Genomic DNA, 10,943 nt, shown 5'->3' with positions numbered 1-10,943 from the left:
AGTGAGTGAAATCTCACAGATGTCTTTGTTGTTTCCCTGCACTCCTATTTGTCAAAAAAAAAAGAGAAAATAGGCAAATCTCACAAAATAAAAGTAGGCAAAAGATAGGAATAGAAATTTAACCAGACAGGACACACACTAAGTCCTGGTTAGGACTTAGTTTGCATGATATGAAGACAAAATGCTAAGATGCCTAGATGTTTCAACCAACAACTGTAATATAATAGAGTTACACTTTGAATGAGTTAATGTGAAAAATTATATGTAAATATAATTTCTATACATTTTGAAGTATGGATTTTTCGTTATACTTCAAGTTTGTTGCTAAAGATATTTTTAATAACAATAAACATATGTGAAAATGAGGGCTGAACACTCCATTGTCTTCAAGAAAGAAGGGTGAAGTTGGAGAGCTGAAAGCAGAGGTGGTTTTTGATCTTCTGTTCACTCGCTGTTAATTGGGAAAAAGGACTTTATTATGGATCTCAAACTCTTCATCTGTGAAGGAATTATCTTTCTGCTTCCTCTGTTCATGGGTATGAAGTGAGCATTAAATGCAATAATATATGTGAATGAATAAAGAGCATTTTTTGAGAAAAAAAAAAAACAACCTCAACATCAAGAATCCTGAGAGATGGGGTTTCCCTGGTGGTGCAGTGGTTAAGAATCCGCCTGCCAATGCAGGGACACGGGTTCGAGCCCTGGTCCGGGAAGATCCCACATGCAGCGGAGCAACTAAGCCCGTGTGCCACAACTACTGAGCCTGCACTCTACAGCCTGCGTGCCACAACTACTGAAGCCCGCATGCCTAGAGCCCGTGCTCCACAACAAGAGAAGCCACCGCAATAAGAAGCCCACACACCGCAACGAAGAATAGCCCCCGCTCGCCACAACTAGAGAAAGCCCGGGCACAGCAACGGAAGACCCAACGCAGCCGAAAAATTAATTAATTAATTTAAAAAAAAAAAAGAATCCTGACAGAAATCAATTAAAATCATGATTCCATAATGCCATTTTACAGTCTTCATTGGAGATGTCTGCCTGCATTAAGACTTAGCTTTTAAGTTAGGTTGGTCAAGTGTGGGTCCCAAAGAAGGGTGGGCAAGTTCTTGCTGATTAACAATCATTGTTTGGTGACTTACATTTTTCGATGGTGGTGGGGGAGGATCACTGAGATGATGGGTAGAGGGGTTAGGAGGAAGAGCCTTGGGGACCAGGCCACATGAGGGCCACAGTGGACATTCTTATTCCTCAGTGTCCCTCACACTGCCCAGAACATGAGTGGGTCAACTGCATAATGGGGCAACAGGGACATCCTGATGTGGGTTTATGAGGAAGATGGACAGGACCTTGGAAACGAATCACTGCATATGGCGGTGGAGCCCGTGTCAAACCTGGGATAACAACAATGACCCAGTCTGGAGTGCCTGGCTTAGTGCTACTGTCCCTGTGAAGAACTTCCCAAGTGGAAGGGTGTTTCCGGGAGATGTGCACTGGTGGAAATGAAGCTGGAGACCCTAGTTGAGGTGCAGATGCCAGGTGTGGGTGGTTCACAGTCAGGACACAGCAAATGGAGGCCCTGCTCGGAGGGGCAGGAGAGAAGCCAGTGGATGGGTGCAGTGTGTAGAGAAACCACTCTCATCAAAGGCCTGGCAGTAGTGAGTTCTTGTGGAAGTCCCTCAACCTCTCTGGGCTGCACACGCCTTCTTTCACAAATGAGAATCATAATAATCGAATCTGAGCACTGGTTAGGATAGGTAGATAAATGGGGTCACTTACAGAAAAGTCATCAATGTTGGTTCCCAGAGAAAAGATACTCCTGTCCATCAGCATGGGTCTGGGGTATGAGTAGGGCTCAATAGGGTGGGGGAGGGGCGGTTATGGGGTGGGGCAGAAGTGTCAGGATAGAGAAGGTGTTCCTTCAGTCCCCAAAACTGGTGTGGGGGGGTGGAGAAGTGAAGTGACCAGACCCCCCCATATCCTGAACCAGGCAACCTGGCATTGAATCCCAGATCCGTGTCCATTGCTGGGAGATCACAAACAGATGATACATTCTCTCTGTGCCTCAGTTTCCTCCCTAGAAAGGGTCTATTTGCTACATAATAACTGCACAGGTTCTTCCCACCCTGTTACCACCTCAATTTCTCCAACATCAGTGCCATCCACATTCTCTGCATTCACAAGGCCTTTTCTGCACTGTGAACTCCCTGATGTTGAATCAAGTGGTACCTTTGGGTGAAAGATTTATCACATTCCTTGCACTCATAAGGCTTTTATCCAGTGTGGATTTCCCTATAGATACGCAGAAGCTGTCCTTAGCTAAAGGATTTAGCGCATTCGATGCACTAATAAGGGCTTTCTCCACTGTGAACTCTCTGATGTTCAATTAAGTTCCACTTTTGGGTGAACGATTTATCACATTCGTTGCATTCATAAGGCTTTTCTCTGGTGTGAATTTTCCAGTGGGCAGTGAGGTACTTCCTTTGGCTAAAAGATCTCCCACATTGGCTGCACTCATAAAGCCTTTCTCCACAGTTAATTCTCTGATGTGCAAGGAATCTGGACTTGTGGGTAAAAACTTTTCCACATTGGCTGCATTCATAGGGCCTCTCTGCGTGTGAACTTTCTGGTGGTGAATAAGGTTAGTTCTTTGGGTGAAGGCTTTCCCACATTCTCTGAACTCACAAAACCCTTCACTAGTGAGGAATCTCTCACCCTGAACAAGTATTCCTGTGTGGCTGGAGGCTTTCTCGCCTTCTCCCCAGGTGTGATGACCTTTTCCACTGTGAAAAACAGCTTCACACTCCTTACTGTTGTTCAGTTTCTTCCTGGTATTAGTGACCTGTTTCTGAAGTCCAATTTTGGCCACTAATTCCTTCCCAATCTCACTGCACATAGAGAGATTCCCTGATGCGTAGACTGTGCAGCTCTTCAAAAATGAGGGTCTCCCCACATCACATCAGAAGGATTTCTCCCTAATGTGCTGCCTCTGGTGCTGTTGAAGGTTTGCAGTGAAATAGAACTGTTTCCCACATTCCCCACATGTGTATGCTTTCTGCCCCCTATTTGTTCCTTGGTGTTCAGGCAAGTGCAAAATATCTCTGAAGACTGGGACACACATCTTACAGGGCTGGGGCTTCTCAGGAGACAAACCTGTGCTGGTGGTCCTAATCTGTGACACTCCTTCTCCAGATACAGTCTGTTAAGATGGTGTCTCTTCATCCTCGTCTCCATGCCAAGAACCTGAAAACAATTGTGAAGTCCATGTTGAGTTTGTTACGGGGGAGTGACACCATTACAATTGTACATCTGATACATGAAAGAACGAGTCCATGGGATTGTGTTCAGGAAATGGAGTTGGGGTCAAATTGAGGAAGCAACTGCTCTGCAGTATTGGGCCTTAAGGTCACAGAATTGAGGAGGCCTCACCAAGCACAGGAAACAAGGACTGGATGTGGCCCAAGGGTGAAAGGCATGTTCTACAATTCACTCCTCTCAATAGCTTCCACCAGGAACAAGTCTACTGGTGACCTGTGATTCTGTGCACAAGTGTATGTCCAGGCCCCAGAAAATCTGACTGCAACAGGTATCTGGTGTTCAAGGAATATTACAGGATACCTATGTGTTTCAGGACATAAACAATGTCAGTAGGTACTATGGGGAAAACAGTGAGAGGACCACATAAGTGGCTTAGAGAGGTGATAGGGAATTAATTCCAGGCTGGAATCAGAATAAAAATGAGAAGTAGTAGAAATGAAAAGTTGGCAGAATATCAAGAATGGAGAAGGCGGGACGTCCCTGGTGGTGCAGTGGTTAAGAATAAGCCTGTCAATGCAGGGGACACGGATTTGATCCCTGGTCCGGGAAGATCCCACATGGCACGAAGAAACTAAGCCCGTGTGCCACAACTACTGAACCTGTGCTCTAGAGCCCGCGAGCCACAACTTCTGAGCCCGCAGGCCACAGCTACTGAAGCCCGCTCACCTAGAGCCCGTGCTCTGCAACAAGAGAAGCTACCACAATGAGAAGCCCGTGCACCACATGGAAGAGTAGCCCACGCTCGCCACAACTAGAGAAAAGCCTGCGCGCAGCAACGAAAACCCAACGCAACCAAAAATAAATAAATTTAAAAATAAAAAAAGAATGGAGAAGGGACAAGAGAAATGATTTGTGGCCACTGGCAATGACACTCAACCAGGATAGGTTTCTGGAATGACTTGAACACAGACCTGATATGAAGCTCTTCCAGCTGCCAGTCATCTTGGCCATGCTACCTACGAGCTCTTTTTGCTGAGACCAGAGTCATGTCCATCCCGTGAAGCACCAAGGACTCTCCACCCCCAGTTCAACAACTACATGGGAGGCAAATGATACAAGTCCTAACAGAACAGTAGGACATGTGAGTGGCCAACACTGGCGCAGAGGAGGAACTCAGCACACAAAAAGGGACACTATTTAAATACTACAAAAAGAAGCTCCAATGGGGGCAGAGGGAAGGATGTACAACAGACGGATTCCATCTCCTCACCTAAACAATACCTGTACTTACAGAATCTAACTAATGTAACTCTTGGAACTCTGGAGTCTATTAAGGTCTATCTATTGAAGATTGAGAAGACCTTAAGTTTACATCTCATGTTGATATCACAGGTCATCACAGCTGGGGAGAAAGCAAGAAAGCCTCCAGCCACACAGAAATACTTGTTCAGGATTAGAGAGTCCTCACTAGTGAAGGGTTTTTTAATGCAGTGAATGGGGGAAATCCTTTAGCCGAAGCCAGTATCTCACTGTCCATAGGAAAATCCACACCGGAGAAAAGCCTTATGAATGCAGCCAATGAGGAAAATTTTTTACTCATAAAGCCACTTTCCTTATACATTGAAAAATTCACACTGGAGGAAGGTCTTATGAGTGCAGTGAATGTGGGAAATCTTTTAGCATAGGACAAAACCTCAATACCCATAGGAAAATCCACCCTGGAGAAAAGCCTTATGAGTGCAAGGAATGTGATAAATCTTTTATCCAAAGGTGCCACTTGGTTCAACATCAGAGAGTTCACAGTGGAGAAAGGCTTTATGAATGCAGCGAATGAGGACGGCACTGGGGTTGGAGGAGTTTGGGGTGGTAACAGGTGGGAAGACGCAAGTGTAGTCACCGAGCAGCAAATGGGCCATTTCGAGGGAGGAATCTGAGGCACAGAGAGGGTGTGTCTTCTCATTGTGATCTCCCAGCAATGGACAGGTATTTGGGATTCAATGTCAGGTTGCCTGTTTCAGAACAAAGGGAGTCTGGTCACTGTAATCCTCTTTCCCTTCCAACCCAGCTTGGGGACTCAAAGAACACCTAGTTCACCCTCCGTCCCCCCTCCTGCTCATACATTGCACACCATGCTCAATGGCCAGGATTATCCTTCTACTGGGAAACAACATTGATGGCTTTGCTGTGAATGATCCATTTACCTACCTGATAATGTCTGGGCCTGCTACCTCCATGTCAGAGCATTGCACCAGGTTTAGGGCAGCCAAGACTAGAGAAAAGACTTGACCTTCAGATGCAGAGGCCCTTGGATCCCAGGGCAGAGCCCGGGTGGGGCTGCATCCGCCATTGTTGGCACTTACTTCACCGGGACATCAGAAGCAGCCCAGATTTCTGAGGCTAGCTGCTTGGCCACAGATCACCTACCCACCATACATGTAGAGGAACCGCACAGTCCCTGCCTTCTCCCTGTGGAGCAATGCCAAAACAGAGCAGGAGTGCTAGAGAGGGGACATACTGATCAGCTGTGAGAGACCAAGGGTCCTGTCCCCAAGGCAGGGCAGAGAGAGGTCTGACTGTGACTGCCTCACCATGTGCCCCAGCCCAGGGCACCCCTGCCCAAGTCAAGCAAATGCTCCACGGAGCACTCTGTGACATAACTCAGAGAAATATTTTTTTAGATCTGTCTCTTAAGGCAAAGGAAATAAAAGCAGGGAATTCCCTGGCGGTCCAGTGGTTAGGGTTCCGCGCTCTCACTGCCGAGGGCCCAGGTTCAATTCCTGGTCCGGGAACTACAATCCCACAAGCCACACGGTGTGGCCAATAAATAAATAAATAAATAAATAAATAAATAAATAAATAAAAGCAAAAATAAACAAATGGGACCTAATTAAATTTAAAAGCTTCCCCACAGCAAAGGGAACCATTGACAAACCAAAAAGACAATCTATGGAATGGGATTAAATATTTGCAAATGATGACCAACAAGGTGTTAATATCCAAAATATATAAACAGCTCATGCTACTCAATATCAAAAAACAAATAATCTCATCAAAAATGTGCAGAAGACCTGAGTAGACACTATCCCAAAGAAGACATACAGATGGCTAACAGGCAAATGAAATGATGTTCAACATTGCTAATTATTAGAGAAATGCAATCAAAACAACTATGATATATCACCTCACACCTGTCAGAATGGCTGTTAGCAAAGAGTCTAAAAATATGTTGGAGAGGATGTGGAAAAATAGGGGACCCTCCTACACTGTTGGTGGAAATGTAAATTGGTGTAGCCAATGTTAAACAATTTGGACGTTTCTCAGAAAACTATAATTAGCACTACCATATGATGCAGCAATTCCACTCCTAGGTATATCTCCAGGAAAATATGAAAACACTAATCTGAAAAGATACGTGCACCCCAAAGTTCACCACAGCACTATTTACAATAGCCATGATATGGAAGCAACCCAAATGCCCATCAACAGACGAATGGATAAAGAAGATGTGTGTGTGTGTGTGAAATGGAATATTATTCAGCCATAAAAAGAATAAAATTCTGCCATTTTCAGCAACTTGGATAGACCTAGAGAATACTGTGCCTGGTGAAATAAGTCAGAGAAAGACAAATACTGTATGATATCATTTACGTGCAATTTAAAAACAATACAAATGAATGACACAAAATAGAAACAAACTCACAGATATAGAAAACAAACCAGTGGTTACCAAAGTAGAGAGGGAAGGGTGGTGGGGCAAATTAGGCATATGGGATTAAGAGATACAAACTACTATGTATAAAATATATAAGCAACAGGGTTATATTGTATAGGACAAGGAATTTTAGCCATTATTGTGTAATAGCTTTTAATGGAGTATAATCTGTAAAAATACTGAATCACTATGCTGTACACCTGAAAATAGTATAATATTATTTTAAAAATAAAAAATTTCAAAATTAAAAATAAATAAAAAATGAACAGGTGAATTTTCCGTGGAGAATTGATAAAAGATGATATTTTCTGGATGGTACAAACCACCAGACATTTAATAAAGGGAATTTCTATGAAAAGAGTTTTGTACGATTTATGAGATGGTCACTCAGGTGTGGCCACAAGAAAAGACAGAGGGCGGCTTCCCTGGTGGCAAAGTGGCTAAGAATCTGCCTGCCAATGCAGGGAACACGGGTTCGAGCCCTGGTCCAGGAGGATCCCACATGCCGTGGAGCAATTAAGCCAGTGTGCCACAACTACTGAGCCCACGTGCCACAGTTACTGAACCCCATGTGCCTAAAGCCCATGTTCTGCAACAAGAGAAGCCACCACAATGAGAAGCCCGTGCACCGCAACGAAGAGTAGCTCCCGCTCACTGCAACTAGAGAAAGCCTGCGCAGCAACGAAGACCCAGCGCAGCCAAAATACATAAATAAGGCCGCTGCCCGCCACCTCTGGGAGCCTGGGAAAGGAAAACCGTGAGTGAGCGAACGACTCAGGCCCCGGTTGGCGGCAGCGGCGGCCGGGGCGGGGGAGCTGCCGTTGAGGGGGGCAGGCGGCTGGAGCGGCGGCGGTGGTCTGCACCAGCCATGTCGAATAAAAACAAGAAGGAGAAAGAATCACCAAAAACAGGGAAAAGTGGAAAAAGTTCAAAAGAAGGACAAGACATAATAGAATCAGAGTGCTACTGTCTAAGAGCTGGAGCTACAGAGCTTGAAATTACCACTGAAAAATACTGAAATGTTGGGCCCTTCAATACTTCCTCCTAAGGATCCCAGAGGCAACATGGCATATTAACATGACAGTTGGCAGATCACTGTGTATATTTTGCAGGCGCACAAATTGAGACACTTCCGTTCCTCTGAACTTGGAGTTGACCATTGCTTTTCCATTGTTGTCTCTCTCACCTCAATGTTCCTCTCCGTTCTTCACTTCTAGTCCCACCTCCTTACTAAGTGTAATTGACTCACGCGGGTCAATTGGACCATTACACACACTCTCTTCCTCTCTTGTCTGCTGATACTACTCTGAACTCGAATATTTTAACCTGAACCGTTCACACAGGTTTGCAGTTCTTACACTGCTTTTCAAACCTTTCTGAAGTCACATCACCTTCACAGTCAGCGTTGGCTCAGGTTACCCTGTGGATGCCCCTCTGTTAGGACAGTTAGCACACCCAGGGCTGCCCAGCCAGAGAGGTGCAGAGCAGGTGCTGGTCCAGGGCAGAGAAGTAATCCCAACAGAGAAAACGTTAAAGAACTTGGCCTGCGGTTGACTTAATACACCACTTCAAGTGTGGGGAAGGTCCTTATACAAAAGTCCTGGCCGGTGATAATCTGGCTTCAAGGAAAACAAAGGAGTAGGTGGCTAACTTTGCAGACCACTTTGTGGTTAGAACAGGGGGACATTTGATGGCGTGGGTTTTTAGCAAGAAGTCCTGCAGTAAAGGATACAGTGCTTCAGCAAGGGGCTTAGTGAATAAAATGCTGACTCCTGATGGCCATAAACGATGGCACCTAACTTCTGTGGCCCTATTTCCTCATCCCTAAAACGACTTGGTGAGTTTCAGATTTGGCCATTTTTAAGTATATGGGATAGATTAGGCGTAACCTCTCTTGAAAGTTTTCCCTGCAAGATATCTGGCAGGATATGTCTTCCCATGTAACAAAATACCATTAAAAGTCATAACTGCTGCTGCGCAACTTTTGTATTTTAGTAGAAACTCCTATTCCTTGAACGATGTGTATTGGAACATCTTTCTTTGCTTTTTTCCTCTTTCAAATAGAATGTTTAATGTTTGACTTGCTTATCCATACGTGTCCTGGGAATCAGTTTCCGCCCAATACATCCTGCTGGTTTATTTCATAGCACACTTTTAAGGAGTGAGGATGCAAATGCGCTCACAGGTAACTTGACCTTGAAAAACTGTGGAGATTGACAGAGGGAACTCATCTTTGAGCAGGTGTTCTCAGTGCAACATTCAAATCTGTAGAAATGTAGCTAGGCTCATTGGATGAACATTTAGAATCCTAGTAAATTGCTCAGAGATTCCTAAAGTCCATTTTAGAGGATCAGACCATGCAACCATGGTTTTTGATATCGTTATTTTAATTTGTGTACTGTGTCAAAAGTTACGTTTTAGAAAGTGTTCGTGCGTTTTGTAAAGTGATTCGTTGTAAGCACATTAAAGGTCGTTCGAGTGTTTAAATAATTAATTAATTAATTAAATTTATTTTTAAAAAATAATAAATAAATAATAAAAAGAAAAGAAAATGAACAATTGATCCAAATGCTGAAATAAGAGAAACCTTATAGATCTTTAACAAGAGTAGAAAAAACATTTTTTTCTTTTTTGGTGCAGAAATCAAAGAACTTAGAGACACAGGTATCACTGTTGATGAGCACAAATGGGCTGAAAGCTGGGAAACATGAAGCTAGTAGCACAGAGATGTCCATCAGCCACTGGCCTGGATTTACAATTACAGCAACACAAAGATTCAAAATGGAAGAGAGACAGTAAAAACAGACGATGAAGCTCACCAGGATCAGGATGGCGCATGTGGCTCTGGCCTCATGGGAAGGTGTGGGGAAATTCTGTTGCTGTGAATGTGTTGGACTCGCTGCTCGTGCCTGTGAAGGACAAAGATCATGTACCCACTAGTCCAGATCATGAAGCCCAAACAATAATATCCAGGGAAGAAAATATCAATGCCTATAATCAGCCAAGATAACTGTCTGACATGACTGAGGAACAGTATCCAAAATTTTTTGAATGCAGCCCTCCAGAGAGCTCCATCACATGTACTGGTGACATTACTGTAAATAAAGTATGTGATCTCCCATTATTTACTTAGTTGACCCCAAGTGAATGCCCAGGTAGCCAAGGGTCCAGGAGAAGGGTGCTTTCCTTCTGCACTGTGGCATCTGGCAAGAGACTGAGGACAGGGAAGGCTACCTCTTCCTGCAAGTGGGATACACCAGAGCTCCAGGAATGGCTCCATCATGTATCAAGGCCGTGATGGTCACTCTGAGTTTATGGGGTGTTGCTTTCATGACCCAGGAAATAATAGGTAACTGGGTGCAGGGTATCACAGGTTCAGGTCCTGTGAAAGCCTTCCTTTCCAAAAGAGTTCAGTAAGCAGCCCGCAGTTGTTGCTCTCATGGCATGTCATGTGAAGTTGAAACAGGCAGCAGTTTGCACAAGAAGCACCTGGGCAACTTACTGCCATCCTGGGCCCCGAGACTCTACAAAGCACAGGAGGTGGGTGCCAGAGCTTCCACCTTGGAGTCTCCAGGAGGCACCAAAAGAAGAGCCCATTGTATGGTCAGCCATCGGAACTGACTCTAGGACTTTCTGTTGTAAAGGCCCCAAAGTAGGCTGATTTTTGGGTGACTGCGTAAATAAGCCTTAGTAGTCAATGGAGAATATGTTGCCTCTAGAAGCCAGAAAGATCCAATAGGTTTGGCCCGTCTTACATTGATGGAAGCTGACAAAATCAGAAGTTGCTTTTAACTACATCAGCAGTAGAGTAGCCCTTAGGCACACTGGATGAAGCTAAGAAATCCTCTGGGGTGGCTTCCCTGGGGGCACAGTGGTTAAGAATCCGCCTGCCAATGCAGGGGACACGGGTTCGAGCCCTGGTGCGGGAAGATCTCACATGCCGCGGAGCAACTAAGCCCGTGTGCCACAACTA

This window comes from Balaenoptera ricei, chromosome 19 (assembly GCF_028023285.1).
Source record: "Balaenoptera ricei isolate mBalRic1 chromosome 19, mBalRic1.hap2, whole genome shotgun sequence".
In the NCBI taxonomy this organism is placed as follows: domain Eukaryota; kingdom Metazoa; phylum Chordata; class Mammalia; order Artiodactyla; family Balaenopteridae; genus Balaenoptera; species Balaenoptera ricei.
This window is presented reverse-complemented; position numbering follows the sequence as displayed.